Below are 9,877 nucleotides of genomic sequence, written 5' to 3' on the forward strand. Positions count from 1 at the left end.
ATATATTATATATATTAACTGACCCGTAAAAATCGATTAAAAAATAAATAGATTCAAAACACTTACCAACGATAAATTAAACTAGTTAAATCAAGGAAACCAACGTAACACCAAATAATTAAGTAAAAAGCTCATAGAAGGAGATAAATAGATAATCACTAAAATAAAATGAACCCCTAAAAGATCCAATGCAGTAAAAAAATTAATGTAATAAAAATAAAATAAATATAGACTAGTATATAGTTTGTATGAGGGGAGTTCAAAATAAACATCAAAATAAATCCTTAGAGATCGAGATGTAGTGTTCAAATTTTGTGAAAAGTGTCAAATATATTTTACTAATTAATTAACTAAACTCTTAAAAAAAGAAGAAGAACCCATGTAGAACCGCAAGGTGGGAAAAAGTAAGAATAAATTATATGTATTCAATGAATATTACTGCTCATATATATAAATTTGGAAGATGAGAAAACCAAAATGACTATCAAAATAAATTTTTGAAAACTAATTTAATCTCATAATTTTTTTTTGAAAATGATAAGTATTTTATATAGATTAAACGAACCATAAAAAAAGATTAAGAAAAATAAATGGAAACAAAACACGAACCATCGATAAATTAAATTAAATAATTAAATAAAACCAACGTAACGTCAAATAGTTAAATAAAAAATAAAAATAGATAATCACAAAAATAAAATGAAGCCCTAAAAGATCCAATGTATTAAACAAATTAATGTAATAAAACTAAAATAAATATAAACTAAAATATAGTTTAGACGAGTGGAATTCAAAATAACCATAAAAATAAATCATTAGAGACATAGACGTGATCTTCAAATTTTGTGAAAATTAATAAATATATTTTACTAATTAAATAATCAAACTCCGGAAGAAAAAACAAGAAGAAGCATGTTGTAATGCCCGAGATTTAATGATTATAATCAGACGTGATTAATTGGCATGATTAAGGTTATAAGAACTCAAATGAACCATTATGCCGAGATCGAGCGCCAATGCATCACAAAGTATTGTTCGGACAGAATGTCTGGCGCTCGAGCGGCAGAAAGTTACCGCTCGAGCGCCAGTGTGTAAATCGCCGAGGCTTGGACAGGCGAATCATGCAAAACGAGATTTCGCCACTTGCCTTCTTGCATGCATCGTATGTGTGTGTATATATATATATATATATGTATACTTCGAGATTTCTTGAGAAAGAAGAACGAAGGATTCGAGAAAGGTTCCGGAATAGGGTTGAAAATCCTTACGCCTTTTGTGAGAAATCCGCCCGTCTGATTTTGAATCCGACTTTAGTTCTGTGTTCCTATCAACACAGGCTACAACTGGACATTTGATATGGACAGATCATCGTCTTCGTCAGACGGAGAAGGCAAAGGTACAAGTCAATGTGGTATTGGGAGATGGACTTGAGTCGGTTTGGACTTGGGTTTCCCTAAATCACATACTTTACTTTATTGCATTGATATTTGCATTGAATTGATTTTAGATGACAGGTATTAGACGATTTATCTTGTGACAGAAGTGCCGGATAGTGGTGGTATCGCCACGGCACATTGCACGATGTCTCAAGATAGGATATTAAAGATAGAACTGCAGTCCATGACGGATAGGTCAGGACACCGGATGTTTGGTTATATCGAGTAATGGAATCTATTACGGAATTCGATATAGGAACACCATATTTGGTTATATCGAGTAAAGGGTGGTTATATCGAGTAATGGAATCTATTACGGAATTCGATATAGGAACACCATATTTGCTTATATCGAGTAAAGGGTATTGGAATTCTTCTATTACGGAATTCGATATAGGAATACCAGGGCACTGGTTATATCGAGTAATAGAGATTATGGTTCCATCCTTTACGGAATTCGATATAGGAATACCACATCTGGAAACCGGGATCCCTAGACTAGGATTGAGTCTAGTCTGAATTATAGAATCATGTCTACAGATTGATATTGATTATGTTTCAGATTTGGATACATATATCTGTTACCTGATTACATGCTTTATATTGTTTTATATGATTGCATGTTTCGTTGATTTATACTGGGATTATATTCTCACCGGAGTTATCCGGCTGTTGTCTTGTCTGTATGTGTACATGACAACAGGTGGGACAGGATCAGGGTCCAGGAGATGAGGAAAGATCGTGATTAGAGTGGAGGCTCCGGACTTGGATTAGAGATAGGGTTGGACACTTGACATTAGTTGTTAAATCTTAGTTTATTTTGAATGCATGCAGTACAGGACTTGTATTGTATTTTATATTGATATGTATATGAGTTTTATTTCACTACGTTCCGCATTTTAAAAAAAAAATTAGACTCTGTTTTTAATTGAGTAATTAGTCCCAATTATGATTAAGAACTTGATTAGCGTCCGGGTCCCCACAACAGGTGGTATCAGAGCGATAGATCCTTTAGATTGAGATAGTCAGAGTTGATAGATCTTTTAGACTGAGATAGTAAAGAATGAGCGGGGTAGATTGAACTGTCTTCCTTGCATGTGATTGCTAGCATGAGATTTATTTCAATGTTGACTACATTGTGTGTGCTAGCATGATTTATTGCTTTCCCTATTACATGTTGCTTGTTATCTGAGTTGTTTGCAGCATGTAATTACTAAGCCTGGATCAGAACCGAGTCTGAATCAGAGGTATATGATCAGAGGAGGGCTGAGACAGATTGTATAGATGGTGTACTAATCTGTTTGATATTCAGATATACCGCCTCGAAGAATTTCAGAAAAGGGCAGTACTTCGTCTGAACAGAGAGATGTATCAGAAACTCAGTTAGAAGAAAAGATGAAGGAATTTGAGTTATTACAGCCACCGGTTCTGAATGGTACCGAGACATCTTAAGATTGTCAGAACTTGTTTGATGATATAGAAATCTTGTTCGATTTACATGACTGTACAGATGAACAGAGGGTTCAAATGGTGCCTTATCAGTTACGAGAAGCCGCCAGGAGTTGGTGGATTACCAGTAGAAGAATGTGGGCACAGAGAGGTACAGTGATGTCGTGGGAAATATTCAAAACTGAATTCTATCGAAGATTTTTCTCAGCTTTGTACCGAGAGGACAAGAAATTAGAGTTTGAGAATTTGAGCCAAGGGCCGCTGAATATTGACCAATATATTGCTAAATTCTCTACTCTACTGCATTTTGCTCCTCATTTAGCTGGAAATGATGAAGCTATAGTAAATCAGTTCATCAGAGGGTTGAACTCAGAGGTAGTTGCACTTATGAATTTGCAGCGACCTTACCATTTTGCTGACATCCTGAGTAGAGCGAAGAGAGCTGAGGCGAGTCTGATTAGACAATTGACAAGGTTGTGTGTGAAGCCACTTCAGACACAGCAATCCCCTCTTCGATATGATCACGGCAGTACGAGTGGGAAGCAAGATGTGCTGAAAGCTCGAAAGAAGCCATTCAAGAAGCTAGGAAGCGATTCATCTAGCTCTAGTGTTTCTGGTCCAAGTTATACTGGAGTGTATTGCAGAAGTTGCGGAGGAAGACATTCCACTGAACAATGCCAGGGAGTAACTGGTAGATGCAATATTTGTGGACAGCCGGGACACTTTGCTAAAGTTTGTCCCCAGAAGCGTTCCCGAAGATCGTAGGGAACAGAGTTCACTTGAAACCACAGATTCAGAATTCACAACAGGTACTATTCTTTATGATTCTATTGCATATGTATTGATATATACTAATGCATTTGTTAAGAATATCTTTGACTGAGTTGCATGGAGATATGCTGTATCTGTTGGGTTTGTATGTACTGTAGTATTGATGTCCTTGCTTGTTGAGGAAGTGTTGATATCAGAGATTTCTGTATATATTGTATACTACAGTAAGATGAGAATGAAATAGAAATAGCTTATGATGTATTTGTGTTCCTGATTTGAACGCATTATTGATAAGCATATGCTGAATAAGTACAGACATATTGTAGAATTTTTCCAGAAATGGTAAGAGTCAGACCAGAGATGACTGATCCGTGGAGATACCACGATAAGGATTCTAGATTTAGAATTCCTTTGATACCTGTGTTGTTTATGAATCGATTGATACAGAAAGGAACAGATGGTATCCTTATGTATTCAGTAGATATACTGAAATCGAGCCTAATATTGGCAGATCTGCCAGTATTGTACGAGTTGGCTAATATTGCCAGATAAGATTTCAGATTGCTTTATATCAGAAAGATAGATTGCAGAATTGAATTAAGATCAGACATTGATTGTATGTTAGAATTCAGTACATAATTATACTAAATGTACAGAATGATACAGAATAAATTGAAAGATCAGTAAAAGAGTACCGACCAGGAGTACATCTGATTTTGTGATACTCTTTGGCACGTATCAGTATATTCAGAGATATTCTGATGAATTATATGCTCATTATATCTATGAAATTTTGATATATTTGCAGCATATGATTGACTGAATAGAATATTAGAAGATTGTATTGAATATTCTGAGAACTATGATTAGTGTATACAGAAATTGTTCAGATAAGAATTTTGCTTGAAACAGATGGTATTCAGATTATATCTGAAGTTAGTATACAAATTGACTGCGATACAGTTGAAAGTAGGATCAGTGACAGAAAATGATATCGATGTCAGAAAGATCAGAAATGTCAGAATTGTCAGGAATTTATTGTCTGATTTGGCAGATTATTTTATTCGACTGTTGCTTCATATCTGCTGAGTATTATTATTGTTCTAAATCAGTATTTGAGACATCTTATATTGTGTTGGGAGCATCTTTTAATTTCATATGAGATATAGCAGTTGATCAGAAGGACATAAAGATATTTACCAGAAATCCTTATTTTATGAGTTCATTGAACTCACTAGATCTGTATAGGATATTGATATTTCGTTTCTGATTTGTTATTACTGTTGTTTTGAATCCGTATGTGATACAGATTGTGGTGAACCGTTGAGATTGTATACGGTACAGTTGTATCAGAGTTGATTTCGAGAGTTACAGTGGTTCAGAAATATGACCAGAATGTTCAGAACTGTATTTTGATAATCAGAACAAAGCCTCAGTCAGAATAATAAATATGTGATTCTGTGTTTTGTGTGAAACTGATTATTTGGTGGTATCAGAATGTTTCAGAATTGTATAACAGAATTGATATCGATAGTCAGAGCCGAATACCAGGTAGGTGTTTCTTCTTTACTTTATGTTATGAACTGAATTGTTTATGTCGAATGGTTCGAATCTGAAATCACAGATAGTGTCAGAAATGCACAGTAGTGGATTCAGTTTTCATTCTGACGTCTGAGAATGTATTGTATTCGAACCGATAGGTTTGATATAGACAAATTAGATCAGTCGTAACAGAATTTGTCTTGAAATGTTGGCAGAAATTGTACTGATATGTCTGAATCGCTAACAGAAAAGACAGAAAGATAGAAATCAGAAGATTATTACAGATTTTGTATATTTCTGAATAGAAATGGGAGTACATTTCTATGGCTTTCGTAATGAAAGTACCGTCATTTTCTCCAGATTGAGATATGATATGATTATGATTGACAAATTACTCAATCCATATCTATCAGTTTGTACCAGACTACGTACAAACAGAACTAGATGACGTAGATCGATGTCAAAGAAATGTTCAGATGGAACAGAAAATTTAAGTAGATTATACCAGATTGTGATTTTGATTGAGTTTGTACTTGTGATAGAAGATATCATGAGCTCTTTCGCAGATTTTTCACAGATTGACAGATAGTCAGAGGGTATTATCCAGATATGGGTAGAATTTTGGTGCTGGATGTTAGCACTAGTTGCTATGATTTATTGTCACTGTATGACTTACTGCATGACAATAGCTAGTAAGATAATTCAGAATGGATAGAATTAATAAACCAACATCGGATGATGATGCTTGGTATTTGAAACTGAAGATTTCATATGTCCTTGATTGGGATTAACATGTTTGATAACAACTGCTAGTATTGTTTTGTTATGAACTGTGATTGGTTTATACGGATGTTGTATAACCAACATGGCAAGATGGATTCTGTCAGAGTTAGTGTAAGAAGTATTAGAATAGTATACTTTATGAAGTTTCATTCCAGATTTGAAATCAGAGGTTGATACAAGAAAGAGATTTCAGAACGGGTTCATTGAGATGACTTTGGTTTAAACTCTAATATACATTTCTTCTGAGATATCTGAATTGATTGCTTAGAGTTCGAGGACGAACTCAGATCTAAGAGGGAGAGAAATGTAATGCCCGAGATTTAATGATTATAATCAGACGTGATTAATTGGCATGATTAAGGTTATAAGAACTCAAATGAACCATTATGCCGAGATCGAGCGCCAATGCATCGCAAAGTATTGTTCGGACAGAATGTCTGGCGCTCGAGCGGCAGAAAGTTACCGCTCGAGCGCCAGTGTGTACATCGCCGAGGCTTGGACAGAAGGCTCCGCGCTCGAGCGGTAAAGATTGACCGCTCAAGCGCGAATCATGCAAAACGAGATTTCGCCACTTGCCTTCTTGCATGCATCGTATGTGTGTGTGTATATATATATATATATATATATGTATACTTCGAGATTTCTTGAGAAAGAAGAACGAAGGATTCGAGAAAGTTTCCGGAATAGGGTTGAAAATCCTTACGCCTTTTGTGAGAAATCCGCCCGTCTGATTTTGAATCCGACTTTAGTTCTGTGTTCCTATCAACACAGGCTACAACTGAACATTTGATATGGACAGATCATCGTCTTCGTCAGACGGAGAAGGCAAAGGTATAAGTCAATGTGGTATTGGGAGATGGACTTGAGTCGGTTTGGACTTGGGTTTCCCTAAATCACATACTTTACTTTATTGCATTGATATTTGCATTGAATTGATGATATACTTGTTCTCTTGATTTTAGATGACAGGTATTAGACGATTTATCTTGTGACATAAGTGCCGGATAGTGGTGGTATCGCCACGGCACATTGCACGATGTCTCAAGATAGGATATTAAAGATAGAACTGCAGTCCATGACGGATAGGTCAGGACACCGGATGTTTGGTTATATCGAGTAATGGAATCTATTACGGAATTCGATATAGGAACACCATATTTGGTTATATCGAGTAATGGAATCTATTACGGAATTCGATATAGGAACACCATATTTGGTTATATCGAGTAAAGGGTATTGGAATTCTTCTATTACGGAATTCGATATAGGAATATCAGGGCACTGGTTATATCGAGTAATAGAGATTATGGTTCCATCCTTTACGGAATTCGATATAGGAATACCACATCTGGAAACCGGGATCCCTAGACTATGATTGAGTCTAGTCTGAATTATAGAATCATGTCGACAGATTGATATTGATTATGTTTCAGATTTGGATACATATATCTGTTACCTGATTACATGCTTTATATTGTTTTATATGATTGCATGTTTCGTTGATTTATACTGGGATTATATTCTCACCGGAGTTATCCGGCTGTTGTCTTGTCTGTATGTGTACATGACAACAGGTGGGACAGGATCAGGGTCCAGGAGATGAGGAAAGATCGTGATTAGAGTGGAGGCTCGGGACTTGGATTAGAGATAGGGTTGGACACTTGACATTAGTTGTTAAACCTTAGTTTATTTTGAATGCATGCAGTACAGGACTTGTATTGTATTTTATACTGATATGTATATGAGTTTTATTTCACTACGTTCCGCATTTTAAAAAAAAATTTAGACCCTGTTTTTAATTGAGTAATTAGTCTCAATTATGATTAAGAACTTGATTAGCGTCCGGGTCCCCACACATGTAGAACTGCAAGAAGGGAAGTAGGAATAATTTCAATTCAATGAATATTAATGCTCATATATTAATAATTAGTTATTAACTATTTAAGATAAAACAAAGAAATTACAGGTTAACCTATATATATAAAAAAAAACCTGCTAATTTAAATAAATAGAGAATGACGAACATGAAAATTGACAACCGGAAGTGATATATTTATATGTAAGTGGATATGTGGATCATACATGGTTTCTTATAGAATATTTACAACCTCTAAAAAAATTATTTGATTTTTCTTTGCAATTTTTTTTTAAAAAATAATCTAAAAATCACTTTGTTTTTATAGGTTGCCATTCTTGTACACTCCTTTATTGACTATGATACATGCTCGATTGGATTGTAATAACTTGTTATTGTTGAATGAAATCTTTAGGCACAAAAAAAGGGAGAAGAAAGTTGTATCTCTAAATTAATTATAAATAAAATTTATTTCCAATCGGTGTCATCTCTGCAGTGTTAATCTTCTATGTATGTATGCATGTATCTTTGTTTTTTTTTTCAACATTTTGCTCGAGTTTTATAATGAATGAAGTTATACATCTTTCTACTATCATATATATTTTAAATTATTATCCTTATATCAAGATTCATTATGTTTTATTTCACGAATCAAATGATATCATAATGTTTATGTGGTTATTTGGAATTTTTTTACAGAACTCTGTTTCAAATCTTATATATTTATATGTAATAATATAATTTAATAATTTAGAATTATAATAATATTTAACTCAGTTTTTTAAAATTATATTTTGAAAATTGACTAAATTATTTGGTTGATTATGGCTGCTTTATTGATATTAAAATTGGGATGGAGAGAGCATTATGTTGCTCGTGTCTTGCCTTATTTGCGGGTCCAATTAATCGATTCGAAATAATCCATTTGAGTAGTTTTGAACCAGAATTTGCTAAATAGAAAAACCATTTAAAGATTAACAAAATAATATTAAAATATTGTAAAGAATTCGAAATTATGGATTTGGTAACGTTTGGTGGTGTATGATGATTTCAAGTTCTTGTCGCATAGTATGCATGCATTTGTCGAGATATAACTATCGTTTTGTTTTTGTTTTGTTTTGTTTTGTTTTTTTAAAAAATATTATCGACATAACTAGTTTTATGACATTTGGGTATTGATGATTAGATAGGACTGATTTATCTTGTTTACAAGTGTCGAGCCAATAAATTATTGAGTAAGTCTATTGTGAGATGAGTTCACGAATATTTATATATGAGACGGGTTGCAACCCTATCGATATTCACAATAAAAAGTAATACTCTTAACATAAAAAGTAATGTTTTTGTTTTTCATGGAGGACCCAAATAAGATATCCGTCTCACAAAATACGACATGTGATACCGTATCGCACAAGTTTTTGCCTAAATTATTTATGCGTGTGTTGATAAGAGGTCTCTCATTTATTAAATAACAACGATGTTTCATATTTTAAGTTAAAGTGTATAAATAATTCGAGTTGATAGAATGCATATTTTGGTCAAACTAATAATAGAACATAGAATTAGATTTAAACGTGTATGTATCATAAATGATTGTGTAAAACCAGATAAATGAATACATGAATTTGTTGCTGGAAGTTCGATGAACCCATTCCTCTTCTTGGAAAGTTCCACTAGAAGATTTTGATTTATACAAGTATGTCCACTCAGATTGAAGTCACATTATTAGTTAGAACTTCTAGTATACTCAGTGAATCAGAATGACTAGTGATCTGTTACCAATCAATCAGATGACAATATTGGTGATCGAATTTAGCTTCTTCAACCGTTCTTGTTCTCTTTTTAAATAGAGCCGGTCTTGAAATTTGAGTCTGGGTGCAACAAGAAGTTGTAGAGAGAGCACATTGATACTTTATGATTTGATATAGACATTGAATTTGTGCTCTAACGCTCGAATGTGATCTTTGGTTGAGTAGATATGGCGATGAGGTATGAGCATATATGTGGATGCTTTTTGCTTGAGAGATTATCCCCACTATTT

Source organism: Primulina eburnea, chromosome 3, assembly GCF_022965805.1.
Source record: "Primulina eburnea isolate SZY01 chromosome 3, ASM2296580v1, whole genome shotgun sequence".
NCBI lineage: Eukaryota > Viridiplantae > Streptophyta > Magnoliopsida > Lamiales > Gesneriaceae > Primulina > Primulina eburnea.